Source organism: Pteronotus mesoamericanus, unplaced genomic scaffold (genome assembly GCF_021234165.1).
Source record: "Pteronotus mesoamericanus isolate MK-2021 breed Mesoamerican mustached bat unplaced genomic scaffold, CSHL_Meso_final contig_163, whole genome shotgun sequence".
Lineage (NCBI taxonomy): Eukaryota > Metazoa > Chordata > Mammalia > Chiroptera > Mormoopidae > Pteronotus > Pteronotus mesoamericanus.
Genome location: NW_026555064.1, coordinates 10683926 through 10693906, shown reverse-complemented (window position 1 = coordinate 10693906; position 9981 = coordinate 10683926).

The window sequence follows — 9981 nt, the reverse complement described above, 5'->3', positions numbered from 1 at the left end:
GACACAAGGTGCGCACGTTGTAGAAGTGCTGCAAAGGCATTCTTGGGCTCCTACCCTGGCTCCGCACTGAGCTAAGCTTTGTGGGTTATCTCTCTGAGCTCCCACAAAATGAGGATAAAGCAAGAGGTTGGAGGCCGAGGTGGAACAGCCCACAACACAGAGACAGAAGTAGAAACAGAGAAGGTTTATGCAAAATTATCTGGATCCTGCCTTGCCTATAGGATCCAGTTTTTCATACTTACTTTGGACTCCACTCTGGAATCGGATGGTTGTCCAGAAACCTCAGCCAAGTAAGGCGAACAAGTTCCAAGGATAAATAAAGGGAGAAGTTCCTGAGTCTGACCGGCACGTTGGGCCATGCTAGCGTGATGCGCACTTGGCTGGGTACGCCTGAGTATTTACTGAGCGAGCCAACACTCCAACACGCTGCAACTGCAGATGGCCGGGCCAGACGCTCTGTCACACTCCCTTCCAACTCCATTTATTTTGTGATTTTTAATTTTTTCCCTAGTACTCATCACAAGGGCTAACAAGTGAGGCATTATTAAGTGGGAGAAAAGAGACTAAACAAAAGATTTTGAATGGATTTGGTGTCGTAAAATCAATTTAAAAATATGAAGGGGAAGGATTGCATTTCTAATTTGAGAAAACCTAATCAGCAAGGATCCCTCTCGGTGCATGTGCTTAAAATGAGTTCCTATAACCATGACACGATCAAGGGCCTCGGAGGCCACCAGAAGAGCCCTCACTTCACAGGCGACTGTGGCCCAGGAGGCAACACGGCACGCCCAAGTCTCCTGCCTTCTTGTCCAAAGGCCTTTAGTCAAACCACTAAAGGTCTTTAGTTCAAATCATTTTAATACAGGCTGCACCCCATTTAAGGAACGTCTAAATAATTCTGGTCCCAGTAAAAGTGTAGACATATTTTGATACATTTGACATGTTTACATTTATGATTTGTCATTATAATATAATTTTATATATAACATCACAAAATTTAATGATTAGCTACAGAGACCAGTTCTCCTACCTCCTAAGCTATACTCAGAAGCTATTTGAGCCCTGGGTGGGTGGCTCAGTTGAAGCATCGTCCTGTGCACCAAAGGGTAGCTGGTTTGATTTGCAGCCAGGGCACATGCCCTAAGTTGTGGGTTTGATCCCCCATCAGGGTCCATGTGGGAAGCAACTAGTAGATGTTTCTCTCTCACATCAATGTTTGTCTCTTTCTCCACCTGTCTGTCTGTCTCTCGGGTCAGTGAGCACTTCCTCAGATGAGCATTGGAAGGAAGAGGGGAAAAAAGCTCTTTAACTCTTACAGTAAGAGCCTAACACTAACGTAAATGATAGCCTCAATGGTACAGTATGTTACGTCTTTTTAAAATAATATCCAAGGAGATTGAACTTAAATCTGGGGTTTGGCTCATACCTGAGGGCCCCCTGGGATTGTGAGGAATAATCTGGCAATCAACTATCCTAGCTAGAAACTTTTACTCATCTGCAACAAACATAAGGAAAATATTTTATTTGAGACACTAGAGGACTCAATTCTTTTTTTCCCTAGGCCCCTTTGTTTTTAATAGAAATATGAGATTTTTCATTAAGAAGTATTTTTATGGGTTTTGAGACTAGCAGGAAAGCATCGAGATATTCTTTGACCTACATCTAGAATGGAAAAAAAAGCATAAACATGCTTAGTAAGAAACCTAGTCAGTCAAGAGCTAGTTGTTTTCCACGACAGTAAATATCTCCATTACATATTACTGAATCAATTGAATGGCTAGTTGTTTGAGGTTTGAGTAGATCAACTTTAGACTGTCTTCCTGCAATTGAGCAAAACAATATTCCAATCCCATAAAAAATGTCAAATATCTTCCAAAACGTGACTAGAGAGATTTTTTTTTAATCTCTCCAGTAGCCAGTGTCAAAGGACAAAATTAAAACAATTTAGTTCACGAGTTTGATGTCCTCATTCAGAGGAAAGCAGCCCAGAGCTGGGGGAGTGCAGTGCTTCACAAGCAGTGAGCCTTCCCCCTGAGGGGTTGGGGGCAAGAGTGAGTTTCAGGGAGCCTTAGAAGACGTGGGGTGGAAACAGGGCATGATTTGCTGGGATTGCCTATCTGACCTTACACAGAAAGATCGAGGAACTACGTGCAGGGCCCAGAGTTGACATTTAGGGCTGGGCTGACGGGTTATACTGTATTTCTGATCAAGCAGAGCCATTTACAGGAACATAAATGAAAGTTCAGTTTGCTAATACTCCATCTAAGGTGGAAATGACTCTATCCTGAGCCTGAAAATTACTTCAACACCTCTTATTCTGAAAATCTTTATTAGCTATGGTCCCTCCTCAATCCCTTTTTTGTTCATACAATGCAAAAAGCAGAAGACCAGATCAACCTTATCGCAAATATATTGTTATCTATATAGGACGCATCAGTCTTTATTGATTAGGAGAGTCAATGTCCACAAAAGCCTCTTAGTGATCATTCTAGAGAGGAAAGTGTGTAAGTGAATAAAATAACTTGTATTGAGTAGCACAGTGAAGAAATAACATTTATGGTGGACTTACAGTTAGCTAAGTGCTTATTATAGTTGACCCTTAAACAACATGGGCTTAAACTGCACACACCCACTTGTATGTGGGGTTTTTTCAATAAATTCATTTAGCCCTTTGTATGAATGGGCTTTGCACCTGTGCATTCAACCAACTGCAGATGGAAAACAGTATTTTCACATTCCCAACTGTGGATGGAAAATACTGTTTTCAATCTATGGTTTGTTGAATCAATGGATGCAGAGGGACCACTGTAGAGTTAGTTACATGAGAACTTTCCACTATGCAGGCGTCAGTGCTCTTAACCCCCCACGTTATTCAAAGGTCAACTGTACTTATTTCAATTAGCCCTCACAAAATCCTTTACCCATTTGTGGAGGGGAGGAGACAAACCTAACGAGCCTTCTGACCATCAGGGTCACTAGCCCAAGGTCAAGGCCAAGGTAGTAAAAGCGTAGAAACTCACTTCTTCCTTCCCTCAAGTTTGGGTCCCAGGGTCACCAGATTTTTCTTCTCAAATAACAAGAAAGGGGTATTGGAATAAACTTCGTAAAACACAAAAGGTGATCTTCTGTTTTCAATACAAGGAAAGAAATTGTAGATGAAAGTATCTGAAATTCCTTTTGTTGCAATTAAGTGTTAGTTTTCGCATTATTTCCCCAAGAACTTCGAAGATCCCGTAGTCATGAATCTACAGCAATTATTCAGGAAAGTCCCTGATGCTTGCTTTGCCTCAGGGAGTATAGCCTGTACCCTGGCCATGGGAAACCTTCCATTTGTCTTCTGAGGACACCAACATTTGTTGCCAGTTCTGTGGAGGACGTAAGAGTTGAACAGATATGTGTATGTTCTCTAAATGGATTTTACTCAACACTAACCGAACACCTAGCAAGACAGCAAGAACATGTGATTTATGAGAGTTTCTAACTGATGGGAAGTCTTTGACATTCACACAGACTCAGAAATGGAGGAAATTGTACAGTACCTGTCACAGGTTACACACACTATTTTACGCACTTCAGACGAAGATGATTTTCTGCCAAATATCATGCACCCAAGGGAGACCAACGTCTATTAGACTTCTTGGATGCTTTAAAACAATTCCTATTTAGTATTACTTCAAGGTGCGTTACTACTGAAAAGAGTAACAACTTCTTAGAAAACATACTGTATGTGTAAATATATTCATGGGACTGTCAAGAAAAATTTTGTAATACATGACAACATGCCAATTGTGTGTGTGTGTGTGTGTGTGTTTCCTTACGCAGGGGAGAAAAGACTTCTCTCTACTGTCCTATGTTCAATAGTTGGGTTTATAAAATAAGTCGACAACAGGCAATTAAACAGGAGAAAAGGTATATAGAGTCATTAATCTTTAATATTATGTGTATGGAAGTCCATGAAAATCTGGAACATCAGCATGTCTTAAGAGAGCCTACATTCCTAAATAGCAGCAAACAGTGGGAGCAGAGAAGCCAGCATCTCACTCTTCCTTGAATTCAGGCTTCAGCTGCCCTTCGGCATCATGCTCGCCCTGTGATTGGCCTGACTGTGGTGTAAGAGGAACGGGGAGCATTACTTGGTCTCATAGCTTTCCCTGTACATACCTCCATACACTCACTTGATACCTGTCTGGTCCCTGTAGGGATGTGAGTATAATGATGCTGATCTAAGTCCACTGAGAGATGGAGCTAGATTGTCAAAAGGAGGCATGAAGGAGACACTGTGTTCTGAGTACAGGGGAAAGGACAACCTGAGCGATGGGAAATAGGAGAAGCTTCACAGTTTCCAAGAGGAGGACCTGGGAAATGTGGGAAGGACGTTCTGCAGATGTTGCAGCTGGACTGCCCTGAGTGACAGTGCCAGAGGGCGGTGGGGGACCAGCTGGCCACAGGGCACCATGTGCATCCAGGAGTGGTGGCCAAGGACATCCTGTCAGGACTGCAGAAGTTGCTCTAGATGTGACCCAATGTAAGGAACCCTAAGAGGTGAGACAACGATATGTAAATATGACTTAGATGAATATAGCCTTGCATATCCCATGTCCCTGTGCCCTTCCAAAGCCACTGTCCTCTGTCCCCCATCCTGGTCTCTGCTCCCGGGCAGCTGACTTGGGGGTGACGTCGAAGTCCCCCAGCTTCCAGTTGAGTTCTGTTCATGGTGGTTCTGGGAAGAAAAGTAAAAGCTTCCTCCCTGCAAGGTAGCCTCAAATGCGCCACGCCCCTTACTGCTTCCCCCAGGTGGCCGGAGCTGCGGCCACCTGTTTCTCTCCAAGTGTCGCTGGCCAGCCGGCAGCAACGCTGCTGCTCCTGCCCCATCAGGGACCGCTCTGTCCCCTGGGCTCCCCCTGTGCCACACCTCTTTCAGTCAGGGCTTTGAGAACAAACCCTCGTTGCAGTAGCCTGTTTCAAGTATGTCACGCTTCTGGCTGGGACCCGGGCTGATACAACGTAATGGAATGACACAGTTCACACCTGTCGCACTAAGAAAAGCAGTATAACAATAATAGGTGTGGCGGTGATGGGCCAGAACCCAGTCACCGCATGAGATTGCCCCCAGATCCAGAACAAAAGTAGAACTTCATACCCAGAAGCATATACTTGCTTGCAGTAGAGAAAATATTCCACAAGTCATATTAGAGTCAAAGCTGCCCCCATTATACTTAAATTAAGCATTTGAAACAGAATTCTATTCAACAAAAGCATGAAATAGCAATTACCAACAAAATGACAAAAATAAGAGAGGAAAACATAAAAGAAGTACTTTATAGGGAAAGGAACAGACACAGAACTGCAAAGAACATCACAGCTCGAGCCTGGGCCTTCTGAGAACATGGGGCCAGAGCCTCTGGGGGTGACGAGTGACAGGCTTCCGCACAGCAGCTGATGCCGAAGGTGAACCGCGGGCTCTGCAGCCCCACTCTTTGGCGCTATTGATTGAGAAAGTCACAGAGCCTGATTTTTGTTTAAATGGAATTATAGGCAAGTTCCTTAAACAACTTGTATCTATACCTGGTCACACATGTCCTAAAATGATCTAGTCATACTAAATAGATAGTAAATTTTATGTGTGTAAAAGATCCAGGTCAAAGGTCATCAAACTGCAGTCAGCAGGGCAAATTTGGCCTGCTGCTTGTTTTTGTAAATATTTATGGAACACAGCCAGATGCATTCATTTATGTATTGGTGATGGTTGCTTTCCTGCAACAACAGTGGAGTTGACTAGTTGCAAACAAAACTGAGAGGCCTGCAAAGCCAAACATATTATCTGTCCCTTTACAGAAAAATTTTGCTGATGCCTGTTTTAGTTTCTCACCTCAAAACAGAAAGCAATCTAAATGTCCATGAACAATAGAATTAATAAATTCTGATATATTCACACAATGAAAATGAATTTACAAAAACCATACACAATGAAATAAATAACTAATAAACAATATAGAGGGAAAGAAGTCAGAATTTTTATATATAAGTCCATTATATATACAATGTTCAAAAACAGACTAAATTAATGCACAATGTATCAGAAAAAAAAAACAATGAAAGACTTTGAGATGGGTAAAAAAATATGACTGGATATCTTTTTATTTTTCAAAGATAACCCTTCTGAGTAATCTGATTCTGTAGAAGCCTGTGACTTTCACTGTCTTCGACCATCTGTTGCAGATACACAAATGACTTTTGTCAAGTGAAGATGTTATTGATTATCGCCCTGTGGATGTTGGCCACTTTTGCATCTCTTATCTCATTCATTTCAGCATTCCTAATTGCTTATGTGTGGGTCTGTTCTTTGGATTTTCCTTGAACTGCTTTGAATTTTGTTTTGTTTGTTTTAGATTTGTATCAGTTTCTTCATTAATTAATGAGTAAAACAAAATTTTGACTCAAATCCATTATATGATTGTATGAGTCATGGCTTCAGCCCTTTTTAAAGGCACATTCTGAACAGGAGAAGCCATGATAGTGGGTACCATGGAGGACAGGTAGGCACTGGAGGGCACCTGAGAGAGGCAAGATTCCTGGTACCAACGGGGTGGCCCAGGCGGGCGACACTCTGTTTCTAGGGATGGCGGATGAGCACTTCGAGCTGTCGAGTGAGGCTCTCTGCAATTTTCTGAATGTATGTTATACTTAAATGAAACGCTCCTTTAAATAAAAAATATATGTATAATTAATTAAATAACCAAAAGATACACAATGAAAGAGTGGCTAAAACCACTTCCTACCTCAGCATCAGCCACTGTTATTGGGGGGGGGGGGGGGGGGGGTGTGTGTGTGTGTGTGTGTGTGTGTGTGTGTGTGTGTGTGTGTGTGTGTGTGTGTGTGTGTGATTCCAGATGGCGTTTTTAAGCACATACATGGAAATAAAGATACAGATTCTTCTTCCGCCATCGCTTTATTGCACAAAAGACTACACAAAAGATAAACTACACACACCATCCTGAGCCTTTTACTTTTCCCTTTACGACGAATCTTGGCGATCTCTTCTTATCAGCACATGGAGAAGAGGAGATGCTTTATTAGAGCTCTGTTGTATTTCCTTACATGGATGTGCCACACTTTATTTAGCCCGCCCTCTCTATTGATGGGCATTTGGGTTGTTTCTAATCTTCTGCTTCATAGAAATGTTATCAAGCTCCTAGAGAATAAGACAGGAAGCGGGGAGAGATGGGGCGCGGAGACTGGAGTGGGGAAGGGCGGCTGCGGTTCGAAGGCACTGCGCGCCGTGCGGGGGGGGGGGGGGAGACAGCGTCCGCGGGCGGGGCGGCTGCGACGCCCCGGATCGACGAGTCCCCTTTTGAATTTTGCCTTCCAACTGCCTTGACGTTTTTCTTTAAAAAGTTACCTATCTTAACAAAGGGACATCAGCAAACACTGCTTTTTTCCTCTACGGAAGCTGGAGAGGACAGGGCTCTATACAACGATGATTCAGGTGCAGGGTCTCCCTCAACTCTGAAAAAGACACGAAGGGCTGATTCCGAACTAGGGTTTTACTTCCAGGAACAACATGCCGTCAGTCTCCAGTTTAACACTTGCCCAGAGCAAAGAGAACCAGGTTGCTGGGTGAGCCAGCTGAGGCTGTGACTCCCAAAGCCACTGCTCTGCAGAATGACAAGCCCAATTTTAATTCTCCTTTCTCTTCCATCCCTCCAGGACTGAAATGCCCAGCTGCCTCTTCCCAGCCACATTTTATTTTATCAAGTGAGCACTATGTTCTTCCAGCTCTAGAGAAGCCCAGGATAAACTGGAAAAGACAAAACGATTGTTCTCATTTGCACAACTGCTTGGAAAGAAAATGAGATTGCTGGCATCAAGGGAAAGTTTAAATTTTTCCCCAGGCAAGAGGAATTGACTTCCTGAGCTCCAGGATGAAGGTTGTGGAGAATTTACTGCTCCACCTAGCTGAAAGGAAAATAAGGAGCCTCGTAAACTCAGGCAAGTTGAACATGGGCACACACACGCACCCAGAACTTCTCTGTGCTGTGCTTTATGCAAATGTGTTCATTCATAATTAAAAGGTAATTGGGATCATTTTAATAGCCTTTTCTTCCTTTTAGACTGTCTCGGTGGCAGACCCCTGTCATATCAATTTTGGGTGTTACTGTATCAGTTCTAATGATTTTATTTTCTTAAAAAAAAAAACAAAAAAAAACAGCTGCCACAGCGGCTGCCTTGGGGAGCTCAGTCTCCAAGGAGGAAGCTATCTAGCAGCCAGTCCAGTCTGATCTCCCAGCTATTGACATGCAGAAAAAGAAACATTCACTTTTAATAATAGGACTCTCTTTCATGCAAAGATAGTAGAGGATTTCTGAGAATAAATAATTCATGCTCCTCCAAGCTCCCTGAGAATAAATTTGTTCCTTTTCTATTTTGTTTTTCTTCAAGATATGACATCTTGGGGAAAGGGGGCCGGGGGAAGCAAGTTCTTTCTGCTTCTGTGGATATAGCGCACCGGTGTTTCATTCCCTTGTGCAACAAAACCTCAAGATCAACAGACAAGAGCTGAAAACCTTTTCCCACCAGACAGGAAGAGTGCCATCTAAATGTTCTCTCCAAAGACAGCCTCTCATAAACAGTCTCAACAAAGGGATGTCAGTTTTCCCTTTACTGTGCACACAAAACACCACTTAAAAAAAAAAAAATAACCAAATCCAGCGTGAACTCCATTACATTTACTTGATCCCATGACTAACTGCTTATAACTCCTGCTGTGTTTTTAAAAAGTTCTATATTCTTTGTGTATTTGATGTCATTTGTCATTAAAAGAAGAAAACAGATGATAGTTTTTCAATACACTGTCTTTCGGAGGTTCTCAAACCTCAGTATTTATTGGAATCACTGAAGAAATTTCACTAAATACAGGTTCCTAAGCAGCACCGCCCTCGAAGTTCCTGTTCGCGTGACCTGGTGGAAGTTCCAGGCATTGCTGATTCTCCTGCACCAAGTGAGGAATGCTGTGCTGTAATGGTAATGAAATGTGATGTGGCTTAATCTCTGCTATGGACTGAGTGTGCGTGTCCCCTAAAATTCTTGTCCTGAAGCCTGGAGGTGAGGCGTTTTGGAGGGGGGCCCTTGGGAGGTAATTAGGTCCGGAGGGGAGAGCCCCGTGAAGGGAGGGCGCGGGCTCTCTTTCCTCCGTGCGAAGACACAAACCAGGAAGAGGGCCTTCACCGAGGACCAGCCGTGCTGCACCCAGTCTCGGGCTTCCAGACTCCAGGCCTGTGATAAATGTTTGTTGTTTCAGCCACCAGCCTATGGTGTCCTGTCATGATAGCCCGAATGACCAAGATCATACCACATACAGGAATGTCCTCCCTGATGTGATTTCGTGGGTCATTTCCCAAGACTGTGCCCTTGATTGGACTCTTTTTCTGAAGGAAATTACATATTTAAATTATCCAAAGGGTGCTATGGAGCCATAGTTCTTGGTAGAACTGTAGCAGGAATAGAGAAATGTCATAAAATCCAAGCTCTTAGGAAACTGGTTAAAAAGGCAGGGGGATTGAATCAGGTTTTTTGAAAAACTGGTAAAAGCTCACATGAATATAAGGGAAAATCTTCATTTGCACTTAGGGCTATGAAGACAAATGCTCTGTGATGAGGTGACGGCTACAGCTAAGTAAGTATGTTGTTGAAACATGAGGCACCTCTTCCAATTCCAAGAAACGAAAGATATATTAACAGAGAAGCCAAACTTTCTAAAGTAAAATGAAGTTTAGCAGCCAACCCATTCACACATCCATAAAAATTAGCCAAAGCAGATCACTTTCAGTCCTTAAGTACAAATCTTTGAGGAGGAAAATGTTAGGAGTAGAATACAAGGGGTTAATTTTTTTTAATATTCTTCAGATAAACCTGAAAGATCCCTAATTTTGCCTATTCTTTAGTTCTACATAAACAAAATAAACATTTTATTGTGTCTTTGGA